This window comes from Silurus meridionalis, chromosome 3 (assembly GCF_014805685.1).
Source record: "Silurus meridionalis isolate SWU-2019-XX chromosome 3, ASM1480568v1, whole genome shotgun sequence".
NCBI classification, from domain to species: domain Eukaryota; kingdom Metazoa; phylum Chordata; class Actinopteri; order Siluriformes; family Siluridae; genus Silurus; species Silurus meridionalis.
This window is the reverse complement of record NC_060886.1, coordinates 30,307,583-30,332,505: the sequence shown is the minus strand read 5'-3', so window position 1 is coordinate 30,332,505 and position 24,923 is coordinate 30,307,583. Positions and strand designations below refer to the sequence as shown.

At 41.2% G+C, this 24,923-nt stretch overlaps 1 long non-coding RNA gene across 1 annotated transcript in view; it reads right to left on the bottom strand.

Annotated features, from left to right (window-relative positions):
- LOC124382651 overlaps window positions 1–24,923 on the bottom strand; it is a 120,732-nt gene that overhangs the window by 20,598 nt on the left and 75,211 nt on the right. Inside the window, exon 4 of the long non-coding RNA XR_006925108.1 lies at window positions 3,989–4,167. This is a non-coding gene — a long non-coding RNA (uncharacterized LOC124382651). The remainder of the gene's footprint in view (window positions 1–3,988; window positions 4,168–24,923) is intronic.

Below are 24,923 nucleotides of genomic sequence, written 5' to 3'. Positions count from 1 at the left end.
AATGGATTTGGACTTCAGTTGAGACGAACACTTTTGCACTGAAGCGTTGATCAGTGAATGGCTGAAACCATCAACAATGAAATGAATAAATACCAGGGGTTGAGGATGAGGTTTCCTTTTGGTTTAGACAGATGAAGTCTCAGGAAGTTTTTCCTTCACTAACGTCATCTCTGGTTTGTTCATTAAAGGTAAACTCATTTACATTTATGACATTTGGCAAATTCTCTTATTACAGAGTGACTTACAACTGAACAGTTAAGGGTTAAGGGCTTTGTTTAAGGGCCCAGCAGTGGAGGCTTGGTGGTGCTGGGACTTGAACTTGTGGCCTTCCGATCCAAAGTCCAAGCACTGAGCTACATTTATATTTCTGGCTTTTGGCAGACGCCTTTATCGACTTTTGTCTCATTTGTGCACCTGAGGAACTATGGGGTTAAGGGTCTTGCCCAAGGGCCCAGCAGGGGCAGCTCGGTGGTGCTGGGATTTGAACTCATGAACTCCTGGATCTCAAGTCCATCTTACAGGAACTAATTCCACGAATTTGAAATTGATATTTGCAATCTATTCATTTCTAGATAATGTCAAATGGTTGGCAGTTTGCACACACTGTGTTTACCTTTAAAAATGTCCATTCTATGGCACAGTATCGGTCTGGTTTTAATGGCTAATTCAATACCAGTATGCATATGAATAGCCACTTAATGAATATATAACACACACACACACACACACACACACACACACACACACACACACACACACATTACAGAGCAAAGCCACATATCCTCTATGAATAGGACGACTGAACGAATGTTGTCTGCTCTCTCCTTCTCTGCCTGGTACTGAGTTGATTCAACTCCTGAAGAGTGTGTTATGTGTGTGCGTGTATGTATAAGTGTGTGTGTGTGTGTGTGTGTGTGTGTCCAGGGGGCGAGGTGAGGATAGGGCCCCTCACTGTCTTCTTAGACAAGGCTGCTCCCCAGCAGGGCTAACAGGGCGTCTTTGCGCACCGCACATCTGGACGCCGCCACAACAAGTGACCCACTGTGCGCTGCCGTATGAAATCAAACGCACATTCATAACCAGTTCTCTGATTCTCCTCTGTCCCCCCGACAAACTCCCCCTTTCCATCCAAGGGCCAAAATCGCATCCTCAGGGGGTAAGAGAGGATCACGCTATTATCTACTCAGAGTGAAAACACACACACACACTCACATGCACGCTGGTGCAAGTCCAGTTGTTTTTTGTGCACATGCCTACTTAAAAAACCGTTTCACAACGACGAGGCTGTTTAAGCGACTCGCACCGAGCTCCGAGTACAATCCCATTTCCTGTTGATGAGATTTCCAGGGCTCCAGTGGTGCGCAGAATCAAGTTCCTTGACCTGAATGTCAAAGACAAAATTAGTCTCCTAAATTAGTTGAAGACATCAGTGGACAGTGAGGAAATAATGTTCTTCGTTACTGTACTTAAGCAGCTCTTTCACATATCTGTACTTTATTGAAACGTTTCCATTCGGGGAGACTTTAACTTCTACATTTCAAAGTCAAATTTCTTACTGTTTACTCAACTACATTTTGCGAAATCAGTCGTTGCCTTTTTATTTTTGAGTGGATAAAAACTCAGCAAGACACTAATCAGGGCAGAGTGCACTCTTTGTCTTGAACTTGTTTTGATTGGCGCTCAGTATATCTACTGATCACCAACATACAGTTCAGCATCAGTTTAACAGCAAGCAGAACATTTAGAGAGGAACAAATGATAAAGAAACTCCAGACTTGAACTCGCCACAACACACGTGACTTCATTTACGTGATTTTTTAAAAGTAGTTGATAAGAAGGTTTTGGGCTCATGATCATTTAATAGATATCAATCAGTGTTTAAATCATTAATATCATTCTATTAGTAGATCAGTGTGCTGAGAGTCACATTCGAGTCTTTTCACATAAACTGAGGTGATTAAGTAAAGAGTCTTGTGATAAAAATGATAATAGGAACATTATAGTTATAATAAATCAGTACTTTGGATGCTTAAGTACATTTAAATGTAAACACTTGGATACTTTAACTCAATACTTTACTCTTTAACTAAATGATTTCTTCACATATCCCAGTGATGTTAGGAAGCTGGGATTAGAGCCCCAAGAGTTGCAGCTTGACAATACCAGGGCTTGAATTATTCTGATTAGACACCCAAAGTTTTAACCACTGAGCTCTCACCCCCCCTAGATGACAGATTTGTCCTGTGTACAATTTTGGCCAACAAAGTGCCTCATTTGATATTTTAAACTATCAGTCTCCCGTATGTCCTTAAATCCACATCGTCCTCTTTCTGTTACACATCAGGAGGCGTCAGGGAGGCTAGAGTGTATTAGCTAAACAGAGGTAACATGAAGAGAGAGGAAATCAAGAGAAATGAGTATCATGGACAGCACTGAAGAGATGTTTAGTGATTAGGGGACTCCTGTGGTGAGCTTTGAAGACCAGCGAAGGAGGCAACATATCTTTGTGTCAGCAGCCTTCAGCCAGAAACAGGAAAAGAAAAAAAAACTTGGATTCTTCTAATATACACGGTTTATCCCACTGCTGTTTCGGTGTTGTGGTCATTTTTCGATGCGTGAACGGGTTGTCCTCGTGTTCTACAACGTCTTTAGCTTGCACATGACATTTGTGTGTACCAAAGTGCACATCTGATGTCAATATACACCACATCAACAAAGGTTTGTGGATATCTGAGCATTAGATCAGTATGTGCTTCTTTTTGAACATCGCATTCCACATTTAATCTCCAGTCACTGTTATAGCACTCGTCTGGGAAGATGTTCCACTAACTCTTGTGGAGAATTGTGGGGATTCATTCAGCCACAAGGGTGTTAGTAAAGTTAGGGAGTGATAAAGGTGAGGTGGCCAGGGGTGCAGTCAACATTTATATTCCTTCCAAAAGAGATAGAGCTCTAGAGCAGGAGATCTTCCACATCGTCCAACCCATGCAAAGCATATCTTTGGGGGCATTGTTGATGCTGAAGCAGGTTTGGGTCTTCTAGTTCAAGATTAGGGAAAACTTCAATTGCATACAGTTGTGTGCCTCAAACTTTGTGGGAAGAACCACATATGGCTGGAAAATTCAGGTGCCCTAATACTTTTGTTCATACAGTATATACTTTATATATTCAATTCATTTGTATTGCGCTTTTAACAATGAACATTGTCTCCAGGAAGCTTTACACAGATAATGTGGTAAGAAAGAATCAATAAGATTGTTCTTTATAAGTGTAAGTTTGTCCCTGATGAGCAAGAAGGTGGCCACAATGGTGAAGGAAAAACTCCTGAGATGCATAAAGAAGAAACATTGAGAGGAACCAGACTCAAAAGGGAACATCATCCTCATCTGGGTGGCACCTAATGTTCATTTATTACAGATAAACGATGTTGAGGTGCAGTGATGGTGATCAGATGCAAACTGTAGTCCTGAGTCAGTGTAGCAGACTGTTGACATAAACTACAGTCCAAATCCATCCTCAAAGCTCCTGTGTTAGTCTGTAATTTCTTGGATCCCCAAGATGAGAAACATCCCCAGAGGCACAGAGTTGCCTCAAATCAAAGAAAACAACATCCATAGGCAGGACAGGACAAAGCAGGCAGATCCAAAGAGAGCGGCAGGAACCTCGGGAGCTTATGGAAACTCCAGACGTTTAGTTAATATATTAAAGTACAACAGGTTCCTCATTTGATCTGCAACCTCAAATCCCAAACAGGCCCAGAAGGTGTTTAAGCTTTAATTACCTTTTTTTCCAATCTAGCTAATAAACTGGTACTTGATATCGTACTGGAGGAGGCTACAAAGTGCGAACCTTCGATTTGGCCCAGGTAACCAAATACTTTTCCCAAAGTTTGAACATAAAAAGACCTTAAGAAAAGTTCTTGATAAATCCATTACTGTGCCTCTGTGTGTGTATTTGTGTGTGCGTTTCTTTCAGAAATGAGGGGTACCTCTGATGAGCCCTCCACAGTCTCCACATTGATATATGTTGTCCTCTGGCCCTGGTCTTGTTCATGCACAGCTGTGGCAGGCGGTGGAGGGAGGGACAGAGTGATGTGGGGACAGCGGCTGTCTCTCCTCTGGCCCACAATGCCTCACTTGTGCTGCAAAACCTCTCACTTTCCATCTCCTGGACAGACATGACAAGAGAGTGAAATGAGTGGAGAGTAAATTAAATCAATAAATAACAAATACAATACACAAAAAGAGCCATGCTTGTCCTGTCTTTTACTCGATGCCACTGTCTCGAAACCATACAGCATCACAGGTCTCATCACAGTCCTATAAACTTCCCTTTCTCGCAGATACTCTTCTATCACAGGCAGGAATTTCTCCTTTTAAGAGCAATTCTTAAAACTAACCCAGCCATTAGGGTTGCACAAGCCAGTGCACTCTTAGCGCCGGTCCCAAGCCTGGGTAAATGGCGAGGGTTGCGTTCAGAAGGGCATCCAGTGTAAAACATGCGCCAAATCATATATATGGATCACGAAAGTTTATGGATGTGGTGAGGGAAGACATGCAGGTAGTTGGGTTTGAAAGAGGAAGATGTAGAGGACAGGGGGGTATGGAGACGATGATCCGCTGTGGCGCCCCCTAATGGGAGAAGACGACGAGCAATTCTTAAAGCTGGAAATAAAATGTTAAAGAAGCACTAGACTGTCGTATAAACATTGGCGATGGCGGGAAGTGCCAGTGATTTAATGCATAACAAAATTTCTTTTACAACAAACTACAAATCGTTTTTTTCAGTACGGAGCGAGCGGCTACAGTGACACTGCGCTAACTCGTTTCTTTTTTAGACCCCTGGCATTGTTTATGTTTTTAAATGTAATAATAATAATAATGAAAATAAAACGTTAAGGAACTCAGGTTTTAGTTATGTTCCGCGTGTTAAAGGAACTGCATTCAGTACACGTTTGAATATGTGTACTGTCACACTGAATATACGTATATACGAGGTACTTATTAACAGGATTGTTTAGCGGCCAAGGAATATCTGAGCAGGAGGAACAGATTTAAATGAAGATATTTGTCTTGGGTCAGGTAATTCTTGACTCGAAGACAATTGGCAGGAACCTGCTCTTTTGACAGATGGAGCTAACAAGAGTTGATTTGCAACCATCTGCTTCTCATTAGGAAAGGTGCTGCTCTCACTTAAAATCCGGCTCGCAAGAACAAGCGAGCACACAACAAACAGTTCATATGGGTATGTCAGGAAAGAAAAAAAAAAAAGGCAATGTGTGGCACTGGACTGGCTAATTATTTCCTTGCTTTATCATTTGCAAACGAGGTGCACACCATGTGATGTTTTATTAAACTGTCAGGCTAAAGAGCTCATCACTTCCGAATGAGGTGAAGCATTTCGATTTATATTCTTCTATCAGGGCGAGAAAAGCGATTTGCATGCCACCTTTTGTGACCTCGTCAGGATCTGATCACGTTCATCATTAGCGTCGGAGCGCTAATTGCGGGATGACGTATCGATTGTTTTTTCGGACTCCTGTTTATTCGACGTTTGGAAGAACCTGCCAAGGGCTGGGTTGAGCTTCATTATTGGACCATGACATGCTCTAGAGGATTGGAGTAGAGGGTAGAACTTTGCTTGAGGCCACAGTTTTACCGCCGGTGCTAGATCACTCTCTTGCACACAAAGCACTGGCCTTTTGACTCGGCACTTTTATCCGTGCAGCTACTGCGATTCTAGGCAGCACAGTTGGAGGTCTTCGTGTTAGGGCAAAGGCTCCTTAAGGAGAGCATTTCCTGATCTCTCGCTCTCTCTCTCTCTTTTTCTCACTCGTTCTTTCTGTCTGTCTCGCTCTTGCTACTGGCGCACATGAATTATTCAGCATTGAACAGAACAAGAAACTACAAATAAGGTTATTCTGTGCCATGCAGCACCATATGGGCTTCTCATTTGATTTCTACAGGGATGGAAGATTCTTTCCCTTCCATGTCATACATTATGACTTTTTAGAGTTTGGTCCAAAAATAAAATGAGGGTCGAACCAGATTTTATAGGCAGCTATTTCACAGACCGGTACTTATTACACGAGTACATTGATGATTTCAGGATGAAAGCTGCTGTAATCAATATACTGCACGTTATTTAATCACGTGTTGAAAGTTCACATTCTCCACTAAACTAAAGGTGTGCTGTAAAAGTAAGAGAATCCCGAATACATGTGAACGTCGCCCACATCCTTTGCCCAGCCCTAACATCTAACAACCAAGGTTTCCTGGAGTTGCTAAGGACCCACGTGAATGCCTGTAGTTCACGTGAATGAGCTCCTGGGCCAGATGACCTGCCCTCTGTAGGATGTGCAGGATCGAGCTGCAGGATCGAAAGTCATCAGAGCCAAGTGGAGACACAAACATTGTGGTTTCTAGAGAGTTAGAGAGTGTAGGAAGGGTAAAAATAGGATTGGCTTTTTTTTACTGTTTTTTTGGTGCGTGTTTGTCTAATACGCGTATTCACGTTTGTACGACCTGAATGTTCTAACACTATCACATGAAGAATAAAAAGAGCAGTTAGGCCTCTATGGCCATGTCCACGCTAATATGTTTTTCTTTTGAAAACGCATATTTTTTCTCTCCATTTTAATCAATGAAAAATGCAGCTTTTTTTGAAAATGCTCTCCAAGACAGAAAAATCTTTAAATGCTGTCACTTCAAAGATCCAGGAAGACAACAAACGGCAATGGTCGAAGCGTCTTACGTTTGTGCATGCACGGTGTGGGGACGTTAAGCGTTTTCAGAGGATGAGCAGCTTTCGGGAAAACGAAAACTTTTTGTTTTGTTTTGTTTGTTCGTGTAGATGTAGACTTGGCTCTTGGCCGCTGCTGGTGACAGCATTGTTAGCATTCGAGGTCAACACGTCTGAGCTATAAATAAATTCAGCTAGAAAAAAAAAACACACAACCAAACACCTTGGCTTAATAAAACAAACTAACCAAAAAAAAAAAAAACACACACAAGCTGAGGTGAACCTGAAACGATCGCATCAGTGAGGCCGGTAATGGAGCAGACATAACAAAGAGCCGTCTAGTCCCCTGAGACTTCATATTAGATCAGTCACACAGCATGCCTTACACACACACACACACACACACACACACACACAAACACACAGGCTGGCCCCAGGTGCATCCAGAGCCAAACGTTTGCCAACCAGCAACACACGCCAGGTGAAAAACGTCATGTGGGATCATGGCTACCCAGTGAAGCGCTGCTTAAGAGCCCGAATCTTACAGGCATCATACCTGCACAAGCACAGCACTGGGAATAGATGAAGAGATTTGGAACAAATATGTAACAAACATGCCAAAAAACACAACACTCATATGTATGGTCATAAATATGAGACAGAGCTATTATGCTTTCCAAACAGTTTATATCAGAGGTGTGATTAGTCCCTTAATTCTAACCAACCAGGGGCTATCCAGAGCATAATTAATTGTGTAATTTGCAGTTACTAATTAGAGGTCTTCTATTTATAGAGGTAGCTGTACCTGTTTCAGGGCACAGGAGGAAAAATAGATGATCTGGGAAGACTATTTAGGAAGACGATATATATAATTACTCAGGACTGTAATGCTGTGTGGAAAAAAACTGTAACCCAATGTTTTAGACGATAAAACTAGTTGAATTATGATCCTGGCATTGTACAGTACACTTAATGGTTCCACATCAACAGCCTAAAGATCTATGGAGCTACTGAGCAACTCAAGAACTGTAAGAATGGATTTGGACTGGAATTAATATCAACAGTCTGCTACAAGGACTCAGGACTACATGGACAGTTTTGCATTTAAGCATCCATCACTAAACACCTCAACATTGATGGGGATTCCTGGAAACTGGTTCCTCTCAAGGTTCTTCATGCCATGTAAGGGTTTTTTTCCTTCACCACAGTCGCCATTGGCCTGTCTCGCTCATTATAAACATTTATACAATAATAATGAACAAGTTTTGTCATTAATATAGAGTTTGAGACTACTTTTAGAAAGCGTTCCACTTAATCTTGGAGCCTGTTTTTGACCAAAGTCACGTGATTGTATTTAGTTATAGCATTAGGAAAAGGAATATAAATTGATGGCATGACCCATGACAGGTAAATGTCGCTTGTTCGGGAGTTAGAAGGTATATTTTGCGTATAATCTTCAGCTTTCTGGTATTAAACCTTCTTAGTTTTTGGTGAAAATACATGAGATGGAAAACGAGCTCAATTTTTCTCAACCTTGTCATGTTCCTGGACACGCCCACATCTGGCCGTCGCCAAATTTTAACAGCATTCATGAAAAATCACTTATAGCATCAGTTATAGTAATAATGCGCTAATTTTCAGGCCGCTTTGTCCTTTCTGTGAGTAAGTGCTGACCTTCTTGAGGAACATTCCAGCAGTTCCTCACGTGGCAGTGTTGCCGTTTCATCGTCCCTATCATCGCACGTACGCGTTGAGCAGGTGAAGACGTGACGTCTGGCCCAGACATCATTTCCATTTCATTATTCTCAATATTCATTAAAAGCATTTCGCAGAGTTAGACATCAGAGCTTCCGACTTCTGCGTGTCTCATGTTTAAAAGTTGAAAGAAGCGAAGCGGACCCATATATTAAGTATTAAAAGAAGGAAATATTGATGGCTGTACTGGAATATATATCGGATACAACATTAAATATTTAATTACAAGGAATAGCAGCACCTTAAGCACAATGTTCTTACAGGAGGAGAGGTGGCAGCACTGAGATGAAATGATTTACGGCTTCTGGAGGGAATACGTTTGATACTTTAAAGGCGTAACGGCAAGTGAATCGGTTTGAAAGCGAGAGGTGGTGTCTGCTATGTCATGTGCAGAATTGAAGGAACTTCTGAAAAACAAATACCTTTATTCCTTCTTCACAATGGAGCAGACAAACCTGAATTGTTAATATCGAGGACGGGAAGTGCGGAAAAAATAGATACAATATATACTGTATATAATAGAGATAATAGAAATAACATATAGACATATAGAGAAAGAAATGGTTTCTCATACTTCATATTGTAAAAAGAATTCTGATTCCTCATCACTATCAAATTACACTATATGGGCAAATATATTGGGATATTTTTCAGCCAGATGTGGTTCTTCTGTAAATTGTTACCACAAATTTGGAGAAAACAATGTCTTTGGATGTGGGATCATTAAATTGTGCATTCACTTGAACTAGGAGACCCAAACGTGTTCCAGCATGGCAATGCCCCTGTGCACGCGTCTCCTGCTATAGAGCTCCAACCCTACTGAACAACTTTGGAATGAATGTGACTGCTGACTGCACCCCAGTTCCAGGTCTCTTCACCTCATCTACATTAGTACCTGAAAAATTTTCCCAGAATAGTGGAGCTTATTATTCCAGCAATGGAGAGTAAATCTAGGATAAGACGTTCAAAAATCTAAATCATTTTATATTCGTAGCACTCACAGAAAAACTGTGAACTAATAATATAAAAAAACATAAGAAAAAATACCTCAAGATTCCTCGACCTCAGCTACATCACTAAGGTGCATTTACATTTCTTTCCTTATCCAAATGCCCTCATCCAGAGAGAGAGTAACAATTATCTCATATATACAGCTGAAAGGTTAAGGGTAAAAGGCCTTGCTCAAGGGCCCAGGAGCCAGTTGGCAGCTTGCTGGTGCTGGAATTTTAACCTTCTAATAAAAAGTCCAACATTGGGAAACGTGAGCGAAACAGGGACAACATCTGCAATCGGGCCTTATAAGTTAGTCAAGATGGACTGGCGTGAGGTTGAAGCTTTTAGATAAACACACAGGCAGAACACGGCGCGGTTGTAACGGCTGCTGATTTGTATCCATGGAGAAAGGGCTTTGCTTGGTTGGATCAGCATTGCTGTAGTGCTAAGCTAACCACAGTGAGGGAAGCCTTGGACAACATACACAATGCAAAAAAAAAAATAAAAATGACTCAGCGAGGGCCTATGAATCAGCTCCAGATGAGGAGTTACTGCACGCCTGGGCTGCCAAACGATGCTGTCCAACTTGAGATACTTCACTTGGTGAACATGCCAAGTTTGGCTAAAGTTTAGCACGCTTGCATTGCGGTCTTAGGTTCTTCTGTTTCATGGGAAAGACTCCAACCCCTGAGCTGTTCTCATTGTTCGAATGAGAAAATGCTTTAATAACACATTGGGGTGTATCACGGGAACGGTAACACTATTTGCTTTGTAATGGATGTTCATGGCACTCCACGCTCTCCTCCTGTTGCCACATTAGCAAACCAAAAAACCTGCAAAGTGTGGACTATTCTTCATCTTTACTGTTCACTTGGCCTTCAATAAAATATCAGTGAGGGCTGCTGAAGACGTGAGCTATCGTGCACATGGAGAGGCAGTCAGGGAAATCCCATCTTGTCCTTATTGAGAAATATAGAGCCAATTGTGAAGTTAGTAGCTCCAGAAAAAGGCTGGAGCATAACCAGGAGCAGATGGGGCCTAATCCTGAGGGTCTCACTCTGCTTCCGGAGCCACCCACGTCCACAGGTGCTCCCCCTTCTTCGTTCCCCATTTCAAATCCTTTCCCACCCCCACCCCCACGCTCCCATCCCATCCATTTCCTGCAAAGCAGGTGCAATCCTAATCCCTACAGTGGGTCAGCATGGCAGCGCGCCTCAAGCAAGACCTCCACCTGCTACGGCTGTGCGAGAGCCACTTCCAAGAAGAACTCTCTTCAGAGACATCAGCCGAATCGGAGAAATATTTTACGTCTCGTATTCGACACGTTACGCTGCCAGAAACCTGTTTCGGTAAAAAAAAAATCAAACTGCAATAACAAAAGCCTGATTATTGTCGCCTGACATATTGTGACATTACAAAGTCTGTAGCTTGCCAATCAACCCCTCGTCTCCTTTCACTTCTCGCTTCCTTCCTCCGTGATCGCGTCTGGCTTGTCTGTCACTTCTGATTCGCGTTGAGATTTATGAAAGGTAAAAAAGACGTAAAAAAAACATACAGCAAACGCCTCAAAGACGGCAGACGTCAAAGAGCTGGACTCCGCACTCATGCAGAATTCCTTTTAAAATTTGATTACACACATCCTTTTTTGCACACTGAGATAAAACAGCATTTATGGGTGGTGGCCCAGATTTCCATTTTAACTAGGAAAAAATAAAAACTCCTCTACTATACGTAGTATGGTGAAGATCGGCTGATAAAAAAATGGAGCAGAAAAATCCTTATTTTCTTGTTTGGGCTAACCGGTGCGACCGTTCTGCTTACTTTTCTTTTTTTTTTACTGTACAGTTGCCATAACTATTTCTCAAACATTAGGTCTACATTTCTCTCCTCGTATTTGGTCTGTGAAAAAAAAAATCTCTTTTGCAATCAGTGTACTTTCTTCACCCCTGTCCCCAAATGAGGTAAAAGGAGAAACAGGCAGAGGTGAAACTGCCATTTTGTGTGTTTCGGTGTTGTGAAACCTAATAGACAGCATTCCAGTTAAGGTTTAAAAAAAAACGAAAAAAAGAAATGAACCCCTTCAATGCTTTATCAGCATGATTCACCACCCCAAGGTCCTAGTTTGGACAGTGCCAGGTAAATCACACTGTTAACGTCGTTGCGACAGGCCATTCTTGGCCCGACCTAAGTTCCCTCTCTCATAGTTTCATGAGGAAATTAAAAGGGAAGAGGTGACTCCAATCAGAGGTTGGATTATTTTCGAACGTCTGGTAAAAGGATGTTGTGCAAAGGCATAGGTCAAAGAGGGAAATAAAACATAACGCATGCTCATGGAACATTACAACAGAGGCAGACGTATTTATGTGAAGGTACTTCAGAGAAATTAAATCTCCCTTTTTTTATTCGGGTTTTGAAACAAACAAACAAATAAATAAATAAATAACATCCTTGACTTTTTTCTGCGTCTTACCCTTTGGAAAATTCGACTGCCTTTTATTCGAAGTGGATGATTACTCAACGTGCCGCTCCCCACTGAGGTAAACTTTGTGGTTCCCTCAAAGAAAAAGTCACTGCTCGCACAGACGCCCACTGCAAAGTAACTGCCTTATTACTCCAAATTGCTGCATGCAAAGCTCAGACCCTTAAAGGTAGCTCATCATGGCCTGATGAAAAACAGATGAGCAAAAAGCACAACACTATTCCTCCATCGGGTATGGAGATGCATACATTCATCACTGCGAGGCACAGGGCCTTTGTGTTAATAACCCCTCCATTATCAAATGAGGGACTTTACTGGGATTTGCCTGATTAGCGCCTAAAAACCAAAGGCAGCATTGAATTTGGAGGGGGGAAAAACGGTTTCTTTTGATTGGTGTTTGTACAGCTTGAGCTTGTGCAATCAAGAAAAGACAATCACCTAAAAACTGACCTGTGAATGCACCAGACCAGAGTTTCATTTCATTACAAGCACCATCGAATCATTTTCGAGACTTGACCACAGGTTGAACTGGTGCCATTTTTGGGGTCAATGCTGTTAATCTCATTCTAAAGATTTGAAGTGACAAACGGAATTGTGTGGAACGACGGTGATGAGATGGTCGTTTATTCCAGAGAGAAATCACGTGGAGAGAATTGACACCTGGGAGAAATTTATATGTTGCTTTGGCCAGTCACTATGATGCAACATTTTTGGTTGTTTTATTGGTGTTTGGTGAAAGAATTTACAGTAAAAAATATACCAGAATGGAACTGGAATACAGTCAGAACTCTGGCATAGCATACTAATGACTTTCACATGGATGTCGGGAAATTTGGTTAAGACCGTTTGCATTTTTAGAAGAAGTCTTCAGTGTGAGTGCTGCACAATAGTCAGAGATAAAGCTATTTTATTTGTTTGCTCACATCTTCAGGATGGAAGGGTTTTCCAGTTCCATTCTGTCTTCAGGAGTTTCAAAAGAAAAAAGATTACTGAGGATTAAGAACAATTCATGGCCTCTATAATGTAGAAGGTGTTTACAGAAACGCAGAAACGTTTTCTTTTCTCTAATGTAATTAATATAAAATGTTGTACAAGGTAGGCAATTACACAGACCATTGATAAAGTTTAATGTGATAACCCAAGCATTGATTTACATTCGCTCTCAGTAGATCTATGTTTTTATTTTTCAGGCAAGTCTTCTTCATTAAAGAAGAGACAAACCCAAGTTTAATCAATAGCTATCAAATAATTATTCTGTGGATTGATGAGACAAAAGTTGCACTTTAGCATCCCGTTACAGCTAGCTCAAATCTTACAGAAAAATAATAATAATCTAATAAACAGTTAAACATGGTGGTGGTGGTGGGATGCTCTGAGGTTGCTTTGCAGCTTCAGTACCTGGACGACTTGTCATAATTGATGGTCCAGCCATTAGTTCATGACCTTAAGCTCAAGTTTAATTCGGTCATGCAGCAGGACAATGATCCGATCCAGCACACCAATCAGATTGAGATGCTGTGGCATGACCTTAAACAGGCTTGAAAACTGTTCTATGGGGCCTAATACTATTCTAAAACTAAAACTATTCTGCAAAAAAGAGTGGGTCAAAATCCCTCCATAGCGATGTGAAAGACTTAATACCAGGTATCGCAAACAACTGTAATTTTTAATGGCAGGTATTGGGTTTAGGGGGCAATTACTTGTTTCTACAGGTAGGTTCGGACAGCCTTTTTTGTGACAATACATCATTTGCATAAGAGTGACACATGGGCAAAAAAGATCACAGCACTCAAGTGAATTGATGGAGGAATTAGGGGCGGATGGGAGTTGAGATTGACAAGGAGGAAACATTCAACCCAGGTCAACTCTGGGGATGACACGGAGTGCCACTGAGAAATAACAATGAGTCAGATGGAGGTAGAGTGTCTGATGTTGAGTAAGTCCCAACAGTTGACCCTCAAAAAAAGGCAATGACCACAGGTTAAACCAGGAGACAGCAAAAAGTGCCGACTTTAAGTTCTCTAAAAACAGGAACAGAAACTGAGACAGGGATTCGATCAATCCAGAGATTTAGAAAAACTCGGGTTATAGAGCTTGAAATATCAATGGCAAGTTTTGGACAACATGGGCCATATAAGAAATACATGTGTCCTTGCATGGGTTGTTTTTATAGGTATGACAGACGCACACATTTGACGAGGACCTACCTGACATGGACCTACCTCAAGGCACTCAAATCGTGTTTATATCTTCTCTTTTCGGTACACACATCATTTATTCTGCCATAATAAGTTAAAACTTAATGAGATCTATCTGGTACTTTATGTGTACTTTATGCTATAGGTCAATCGATTCATCTTTCTCAATACTTTGTAACTTGTGATGAGGGAATTATGTGGGCCCAAGGGGTCAATGAGAGCAAATCTCTCATACTGCATTGTCTCCCGTGAGGCAGAGGTATCCCTCATCGTCTTGTCAGCACTTGGCAGCCCTGTTGGTTTAACAGCATATGACAAATCGCCCCACAGCTCCCTGAACATTCATGCATTTGTGTGCGTGTGCGCACAAGAAACCATGGACTGCCATCAAAGAGAAATAATGCCATGAATGTTTCCTGAACATTCTAGGAATTAGCTCTTCCGATTACTGTTTGCTTGGGCGCCCGACACGTTGTGCCGATATCATCGCTACTGACGATGGACAAAGTTTTACAAGTGGAATATTATTTGTGGTTTATATCCAAGTAATAATAATTGCAACACAACAAGACTAACTAGATCCAAAGATCTGAAAGGGCTTGTTAGTTTTTGAAGCATTTGCCATGACCTTCACTAATGTTTGCGAGAAGAAACGTGAACCATGAACCAAATGAACTCGCCCTCTGGTCTGTGTATGACTCGAGCTACATGCTAGTACGAACTCTAGCACTCAAATAAAGCCTTCAGGCAATGCTTTAATCAGCCTGTTGTAAGATTCTCATGTCGAGGACTACGAAAGAATAGTGTTGGCGTTTAATCATTCACTGTGGAGGAATTATAATTCCCAGATCTCACCATATCCCATATAATACGGATGTGCAATTCCATTAGCGAGCGAGATGTGATTCTCATCCCGATGCATACCAACTATACGATACATTAAAGATACCTTTAAAGCAGCTACCAATACGATACGATGCGATATGATTCAACACAATGCGATGCAAATAATGTTACAATGCAATATGGTACAGTAAGTAAGTATTTTTTTGGTCCAGACAGACAACAATTCATCAGTTTACTTTTATTTGCAAAAAGAATAAAGATGAAATAAAACCAGACGTTCTTTTCCTGTTCTGCCTGCAAGAAGTTACAGCTCTACCTCTGCCATGTTAATCTGTATTCTATGTGTCTCTCAGGACACGCCTCCATCTCCAAAGTGTTGTGATACATCATATTCACATAACAGCAGTCTACATGTCCTATATTAGTCACTTTTTAAATAATAAAAGTAGAGCGCTTTTACGAATAATCTTTTATAAATTAATAAATTCTATCGACGCAAACATGTTAAAAACGATACATCACATCGTTAACTTTTATGCCGAAGCGAATCGGTGAATCTTACCATCCCTATCCTACACTAATTAGATTTGTATGTGCTTTTTGAACATCCTATTTCACAATTTATTGTTATAATAACCACCAGTCTTTGAACTATGGGATTACAAACCAACATAAACATCTTGCCTCAACATGTAATCTCCGTTTCTCTGAGAAAGTGCCAAACGTACAACCAATCTTTCACTGATTGTGCTTCACACTGGCTACGTTTCAGCGGAACTGTCTGTGGCTGGACAGAGACCTTATAAGAGCGTTACAGATTTATGTTCTCTGCTTCCTCTTCTGGCGAATGGTTGAGGTTCCTGTCAGTTCCAAGCATGCCATCATTCTTGTTGTAAGCAGTTTGTGTTCAGAATGCACTGATGAGACAGATGGAGAGATGGAATAATGAAGAGAAAAAGAAAGAGAGAGAGGGAAAGGAAGCAAGGGGTCTTTCCTAAATGGCACTTGCGTCCTAAAAATCTTCTCTTCATATAGACGTTGCTTAAATCACTTCCTCAAATTCATAGCATTTCCACTTTCAAATGGGGGGGGTTTGATGTATAAGAATCCGTTACTACAAGACTTACAGTATTTTCCATTTGAGATACTAACCATCCAATTTAGACAATGTATTTAGATGTATATGGATAAAAGATTATGGACACTTGAATTAAAAATGCTAAAAATCACACATCTCATTTCTCATTTAGTCCCCATTTTCTATTACAGTAACCACCACTTTTCTGGGAAGATGTTTTACTAGTTTTTGTGGTGCTCATATAGCATATATAACACAATGGTGTTAGTAAAAGCGTTCACATTCATCATGTTCAATAGGTTGGGAGCGCTATAGCAGGAGATCCTTCACTCCAAACTCATTTGAAGCATATCTTCAGGAAGCACATGTGCACAGGAGCATCGTCAGGCTGGAACAGGTTTTAGTATCGTAGTTCAAGTGAAGGGACAATTTCATTGTGCTGCATCCAAATACGTTCTAGACATTTGTGTGGCTGCAGCTTTGTGGGAACAGTTTGGAGAAAAGAACCACAAATGGCTGGAAATGGCAGATGGAAATGTCCAAATACTTTTGACTATATAGTGTATCCTCATGTGAGCAATTTTATACAAATAAACAATATGTTGACGCAATCAAAATCATTATTATTCATAATAAATAATGATTTTGATAATATTTATCAAATGTATTGATTTTAATTCAATTCATTTAATTAATTAAAATAAAATGTATCAACTTTTTATTATTAATAATAATAATAATAAATAATTTTGATATTTATTATCAAATTAAGTCATTGTAATTAAAATAATTTGATTAATTAATAAAAAAAAATAATGAATCAACTTATTAATGATATTATTATTATTATTATTATTATTATTAAGTAGTAGTAATTCCAAATGAAAAGCACCCCCCTCCCGCCCCCTCCACCCCATATCAGGCATTTGATTTAATCCCCTTTATGACTATGCAACACTTCGGCAGGACAGACACCAGCCAGTGGCCTTCACCTACATGTACACCATTTTAACACAGACACGCTGTGGGAACTGCAAGTCCTCATCCTGCATGTTCTCTTACTCACATGGACATCAGTGGAAACCTCAAATATATACAAAAGCATGCTTTGTTTTGTGTTAGATCACTTCTTATTGTGTGTGATCTGCTAAGATTATATATATATATATTTATTTATTTATTTCGCAAATTGTATTTAAGGGTGCAGATGGATGTGCGTATTATTATTATTATTATTATTATAAATCTAGTGAGATGCTATTGTTTTTAATGAAGAACTGCATTCTCTCGGGTGTTTATTTGGCTCGTATCCGACGGCGCGGGAATGTTCTGGCCTGCCTCGGATGAGCAATTGCCTGTAATATAATATAGTGAACCCAGATGGGAGAAATAAATGCTAAACGCTTTAAAATGTGATGCGTTCAAGAAGCACGGCTGTCTAATGTGAATTCTCGTGTGTGTTTCCCCAGTTAGCAGGTGGGAGGGTTGCCATTTACATGGCAAACCTCAGGATCGAAACTGTCCATCGAGTCAGAGACAATTTAGCAAAGGTTTGGAGAGTTGAGCGCTCAGAAATGGGATTGTAGAACCTTGTGGACTGTCCTGGATGTATGCTGTTTTTATTTTTACACACGGTTATTTTGTGAGGCAGTATAAAAATGAACACTATGATTTACAACCTAATGGCGAAGAAAAAAAAAAATGCTCTTGAGCACCTACAGGCAGCTTCGCAACTCTATCAGCCCACATCATTTATTTTCTTTGGGTTGCTCTGCCTTGCTTTTGAGATTTGTGCTCTGGTTGTGGTGGAGCTGAGAGAGAAAACAGGACACGCCTTAGAAAAAAAAAAGTGTCTCTGGTGGTCGGTGTCAGTTGTGCATGGAGATTGTGGTGTTTGGCCCCGACCCAAGGATTAGGTGTTCCAAGGAAGAGAGTTTTCTTGGCCCCCGTCAGTCTACAATAGTAGCTTGGGAATTATGTGTGCATGCATGGGCGTGTGTGTGTGTGTGTGTGCGCATGCATGCATTTGTGAGTGTGCGTCTTCCTTCTTCTGCCTTCCTACCTCCTCTTCAGAATTTACGTCTTAGGCCGTCCACCTCCCTCTATTGAATACCCACTATTGCACGCAGATGGCGTAATCAAGGCCTGCCCTTTCCCTTGGTGGATAGCACACACACACACACACACAGAGACACACAAATTAAATAGAATGAGCAATTCTGAGAGATGTATCGAGAAATAATCAGATGGGGAAAGGAAAAAAGAAACATAGAAACTGAGAAGGAGGGCTGTCGAAAGAAAAGAATGAGAAGTCACAGAAGCAAGTGTGTGTGTGTGTGTGTGTGTGTGTGTGTGTGTGTGTGTGTGTGTGTGGAGGGGCTTGGGCAGAAGGGGTAAGACCGGATATGAAAACAATGGTCTCATTGTAGACAGATGACAAGACGAAAGGCACGGAGATTGACGGAAAATAGTGCCATCTACAGGCCTAAAGGCTGCACCATGAGATGATCTCGAGAGAAGATTCAGACGAAAGGGCTTTCGCTTCTCTGTGAAGAAAAAAAAAGCCAGCAAGTGAATCAAAATATTCAATTGTTACATGAGAACATGTTACATTTATCCTCTTCTTCCGGATGAAGGTCTCACCAGAGTGTTCGAATGTAACGCGCAAGAGGCAGATGCTGAGGAAAATGTCAGTACATTGACCCCTACTGTGTGGAGCCTAACGCAGGGAGGCAAATATTTACCCTGCAATGTCTGAGCATATGGCACTGAGCCACAGCAGGCCTCCTCGTGCGGAAATCATCGCATCGTCCTCCCTGAATCCTGCCGATCCGAGTGGTGATTTAAAATTTAGAAGGTTTTTGTTTATTTTCCTTCAGAAAGATTACTATCTGTTCATTTTTATTTGCAAATAATATTTTTACGGCATTTGGCAGATACCCTTTTTCAGAGCTACTTACGTAAGGGCCTTGATCAGGGGCCCAGGAGTGGCAACTTGCTGTGGCTGGGATTTGATCTCACGACCTTTGAGACTTCAGGTCAAATCGTAAGTATACGCACCGAATAGGAAGAGCCTCGGAGAACACGGCACGCTGGATCAAAGCGAGGGAATGACGCAAAAAGACGAGGGTGAGTCAATGATAGCTGACAGTACAGCAAAAAAAGAGAGAAGGCCACCAAATGAGATCTCTGGGGAACACACACACACACACACACACACACACACACACACACACCCCATGGTGTGCATTTTGACTTCGATGCAGTTTCACACCAACATCAGGCCACTGCATGCACGCCATGCGGACATGAAAGAGCATAAGAAAGGGCTGTAAACTAAAATTAGCCAAATCAACAAGAAAGTCAAAAAGGTTACATGTAGAAAAAAAAAAAGAAAAAAAACCCACACAGACCCTTTCGTAAACACGGTCATCTGATTCCTATTAGGAGCGAGGGCCGTCACGCTAAAATCTCTGCCCGCACAAAAAAACATGCGATACGGTGAAGCTGAGGTGCTAAAAGAGGACACACAGGACGTTTGGCTCCGGAGTCTGGCGCTACATCTGTAGCATGAGCAGGACAGATGTGCGCAACCTGGATGGAGGGAACACGATGCATCGTGCAACGTCTTATTGAACAGCCACATCGGAAATACCAGAGAAAAGGCGAAACAGATTAAAGGATTTCTAGGGAAACTTTAGCGCAGAGAAAACGTACAATTGTGACACGATGACTTTTCTCTCTCTCTTTTTCTCTCAGTCTGAAACAGAGGTTATGGCATATGATCACAATCTGGTTTATCAGAAAAATATAACATCTAATACACTATAGACCTTTCCAGCCAGATGATGTTCTTCCCCAAAATGTTACCACAAACTTGAAGGCACACAATTGAATAGGAGGCATTAGCAGGAAATTTTCCTTTTACTTCAACTAGGAGACCCAAAGGATGCTTCGTTCCAAAAATGCTCAATGCCCAGCTCCATGAAGATATGGTTTTTCATGTGTTGGAATGGAAGATCTCCTGCTATAGCTATCCAACCTCAACCCTGATGGGATGAATTTGAACGCTGACTGCACCCCAGACCTCATCACCTCACCTACATCAGTAACTGACTTTACAGACACCCTTGTGTCTAAATGAAATTTTACAAATATCCACAAAATCTTGTAAAACATCTTCCTAAAAGAGTGGAGCTTTTTATAAGAGCAAATGAGGACTCAATGTAGAATGAAATGTACAAAAAGCAGACAGCCAGACAGACACAGAGTTAACAGACAGACAGACAGACAGAGAGTTAACAGACGAACAGACAGACAGACAGACAGACAGACAGACAGATATAGAGTCAAAGAGGAAATGCATGATTAAACCCCAAAATTAATTATAGAATATTTATTGATTCAAATGAAAAATTCGTATTGCTTTTTATTATACAAATGCAAAAAAAATCGTAATAAATAATACAGCGTGTATAGGAATGTGTGTGTGTGTGTGTGTGTGTGTGCTGGATTTGGATCCACCTGTTCCAATCTAGAAGAACAAATCTAGAAGCTATGTAAGGTCAAGTTCAAGGACATGGAAATAAAATTTGCTGGAAATCTGATCCATATTAACCTTTTCGCCCGACATATCCGGGTCATTTGCTTTTGGATTTTTACGGATGTCGTCTTCACCTAGGATTTTCTTTCTTCCTTGCAAGTTCTCTTAATCCACGACACTCTGTAGGCGTGCTGCGAAAGAGGTCAAACTGTAAGCTGTGAAAGCAAACGAGGCCTTGACTGCAACTCATCTGGACTCCTTATAAACACGGTGCTGCTAATTGCCTGCACATGTGGCCATATAAGCATGATGGTGCATGCGTGTGTATGGTCTTAGCGTGTTAGCACGCGTACACATGCGTCCGAATATAGCCGATGTTAAAATATCGCCCTGATCAAAGAGGGATTTTTTTTCCAACTGTCCTCGATATGAAAGGCAAGCGAAAGGCAGGAACGGCCCTGCGGTAAATATTTGAACTGGGCTGTAATTGGTACCTGTCTCAGAAAGCTCGGGGGGTCTTTGATCGGCGCTCCTTTCCTGTTCCGTCGCTTTAAATGTGGAAATTTATTTATTGGCGGCTCCACCACATCCTACCTCGTGCCATCTGGAGACGGTGCCAAGGAATGGCGTCCTCATGACAGCATTTCATACAGTGTCTCCTACATCACAGTCGTCTACAGGCATGTGCACGATATGTAAATGACGCCTAGTTTGATTTTATACCACACTTTCAAACAATAAAAGGCATTTATTATGTACTTCAGTCCAATTTTTATACATTTCTCAGCAATTCATAAAATAATTCAAACGTCTCCAAATACACACAAGGTAGAAGGAAATACATTATGGAACGAAGTTTCTTAAAACCTTAGCATACGTTTTTGATTTTTAACATCCCATTCCACATTTAGTCCCAATTTATAGCATTTGGCCATAAACAATCATCTAATTAATACAAGCAGTTGAGAGCTAAGGGCCTTCCTCAAGGGCCCAGCAGTGGCATTTTATGGTGGTGCTGGGATTTAAACTCACAACCTTCTAATCTTATCCACTGAGCTACCACCTCCCCATTTAGTCCACAAGGTGTTGCCTAAGGTTGAACAGCAGGAGATCTTCCACTCTAACTTATGTAAAACATATCTTCATCTTCATGTTGAAACAGGTTTGGATCTCCCAGTTCAAGTGAAGCGGAAGTTCAATTTTACCAAAACGGTTTGGGGAAGAACCGAAGAACCACATCTGTTTGGAAATGTCAGGTGTCCCAATACTTGTGTCCTAAGACGAGACGGATGTTTTGATCTCATTAGCGTGAAAGGGGCCGTGATGTATCTGCTGGTCCGTCATTTTCTTTTTAACCCATTGGAAGATTTCCATTTACAGACCCTGAGGATAGGGGCAGGAGTAGAGGGAAGGAGCAGCGAATCACATGTATAAGACCCCAATGAATCAACTCCCTGTTCTGAAAAGGGGGATTCTCAACACAACTGTGGTACAAAAGGCACGATAAAGCACATGGGTAATCCCCATATCTTGAGAAGAACGATTTATTTGTGAGTGTGTTATTTAACCACATCCTGAAACCCAGTTTACAAGGGTTGAGCTGAGACGACAAAAACAAAATCTGTATATTCAAAAAAAAGCAATGTATAGGCTAGACACGAGACCGTAGTATGACGCCAAACTGCAATGAAGTATTATTATCAGCCCAAGTCTGGCAGCCATTACAAAAAAAAGGAAAAAAGGCAAAGAAATCTGTCTTCTGTCTTCACAATAACAAAAAGATTGCTCCTTTCTCCACAAAGGCAAACCACACTGGGTTCGAGCGACAGAAATAGTAGCTCCAAACCCGATTTTAATAGCCTTATCATTTGAGCAGTGGAGCAGTTTCGGGTTTTGTACATCAGAACTGTTGCCCTTCAAAATGCTTCAGAGAGTCTGGGGCTTTTTAGCTCTGGTCCCCGGTATGGAGCCGGTGCCAAACCTTGAGAAGCGCTTGAGGATTGTGTTTAAGCGCTGGCAGAGGATCGCTCGGATATTTGTGTGCTAAGACGCCGCCAGAAGAGCGGGACTATGCCAAGAGGGGTTGTCTCGTCTCTGCTCTGTAAGCAACTGGAAAGTTTCGATACGTTTTTGCATGTTGCTTTCTTTTCAACTCTGCATGTTTTTGGTGCAACTGTGCAGCAGCCCTTTACATTTCAGCAGGAACACCCATTAAAAGTACATTATATATATCTGAGCATCCTATTCCACATTTAATTCCCATTTGCTGTCATAATAACTTCCTCTTTTCTGGGAAGATGACACTCTGGAGGCACCACAGTTTCAGTAAAGTCTGGTACTGATTTCGGGGAGGTGTCTATAAAAGTGCCTGAGATGCCATCAGGATTCATATTCATTCACTAGGGTTGGGGTCAGAGCTCAATAGCAGGAGATCTTCCACTCCAAACACGTGCAAACCATATTTTCATGGAATTGGCTTTGTGCATTGTCATCCTGGAACAGGTTTGGGTCTGCTTGCTCAACTAAATGGAAAATGTCATGTTACTGTATCCAGAGATACAATCGCTTGCTTCCAACTTCGTGGCCACATATGGCTGGGAAAGTCGGGTGTCCCAATACTTTTGCTCTTATCGTGTGTTTTCTTAATAAATCTGTAACTATGCAGAATTTGGTAAACATAAAATCCCATATTTGGATTCCTTATCTCTCCCTTTTTATCTTGTAAAATGACCTCAGTAATATTGAACCCAAACTACCGCAGTTTCTCCGACAGCATTTTTGTCCGAGTAGTTCTTCTGACCTCGGAATCACTGTGGATGAAGGGAGTTAAAGAGAAAGACATGCAGGAAGAATGTTGCTAGATCTTGGCTAGCTTGTGGCCAACAGTAGCGAGTAGTGATGGAGGCCAGCTCATAGCCACTTGTTTTCTAAAGAGTGTGTGTCTCAGGCACATGGCGTAATGGCAAACATGTGGTCCATCTGCAATGAGTTAGTGAAGATGGGGGGTCTTTGCCAAGTGGAAATCTTGATAGCTGCTGATAAGGGTCCTTCTTAAAATGTTAGCAGATCGACTTGTACAAGACAGAAGAGTGTGTGTTTAGATGGTAAATATAGGGTTTAAATCACATGTTTGGGCTCGAACGGAGTGCAAGATTGGAGTATGATGTAAAACAACACAACATTTTTCATCGTATTTCCTGCAATGGATAGAAAAAGACTTCACGCTCATTTTGGCAAAGAAAAAAATAATTTACTTCATTATACATTGTCATGTAAATCTACTGTGGTTTAAGGACTTCTGCCAAGATTTTCCCAAGATGAATGCAACAATCTTTTTCTAAAAATGTATTACAGCGATGAAATGATGTTTCTCAGATCAGTAGCACATTTTACAGACCATTTGGCTACAGTCAGACATGTTTTAGTGCCTTGATGGTATTGTATTAATCTCTTTATATAGTTTCTAATCAACCAGACATCTAACTTACTGTCCCACCTTGTACCCATGTCCATGGTGTCCTCTGCCTTGTTCCTTAATATATGCCATCCTGCCTGCCTAGTCCCAAGTCATTGAAATCCCCCAATTTGTCTGGTAATTCATGATGTCCCCTGCTTTGTACAATGTTCATGGTGTCCCCCACCTTATACCTAGATCCATGCTGTTCCCAAACTTATCTTATCTGTAAGATAAGATAAGTTTGAGCCATTAATTTATGGTGTCCCCTGCCTTGTCCCACGTCCATCTCGTCCCCTAATTTGTGTGTTAATTCATGGTGTCACCCTATTCCAATGATCATGGTGTCCTCCTATCTGTGATGTCCTCTGCCTTTGTTCGTCAATTAACGGTGGCTCTCGCCTAGTCCAGAGTCCATGGAATTCCCTCCTTGTCTGTCAATTCATGGTATCACATGTCTAGTCCAATATCCATGTGTCCCTCGATTTGTACCCAGAACCATGCTGTTACCTGCCTTGTCCCCTATCTGTAATGTCACCTGCCTTTAACAACAATTTATGTTGTCCCCTGCCTTGTACCAAGTTCAAGGTGTCCCCAATTTGTTGGTTAATTCATGATGTCCCCTGCATTGCACAATGTCCATGGTGTGTCCTGCCTAATTTCCATTCTCCCCCAGAACCCAGTGCAGGGTAATCAGTATGTAAAATAAATGAATTGAAAAAATGTCTTTTTTCATTCTGGATATCCAGTGGCATCACTAATCAGGTTAGACTGTTATATCACACATTTTTTTCAGTTAAAAGGGAACGGATTCCAAATTGAACTGTAGTCTTATT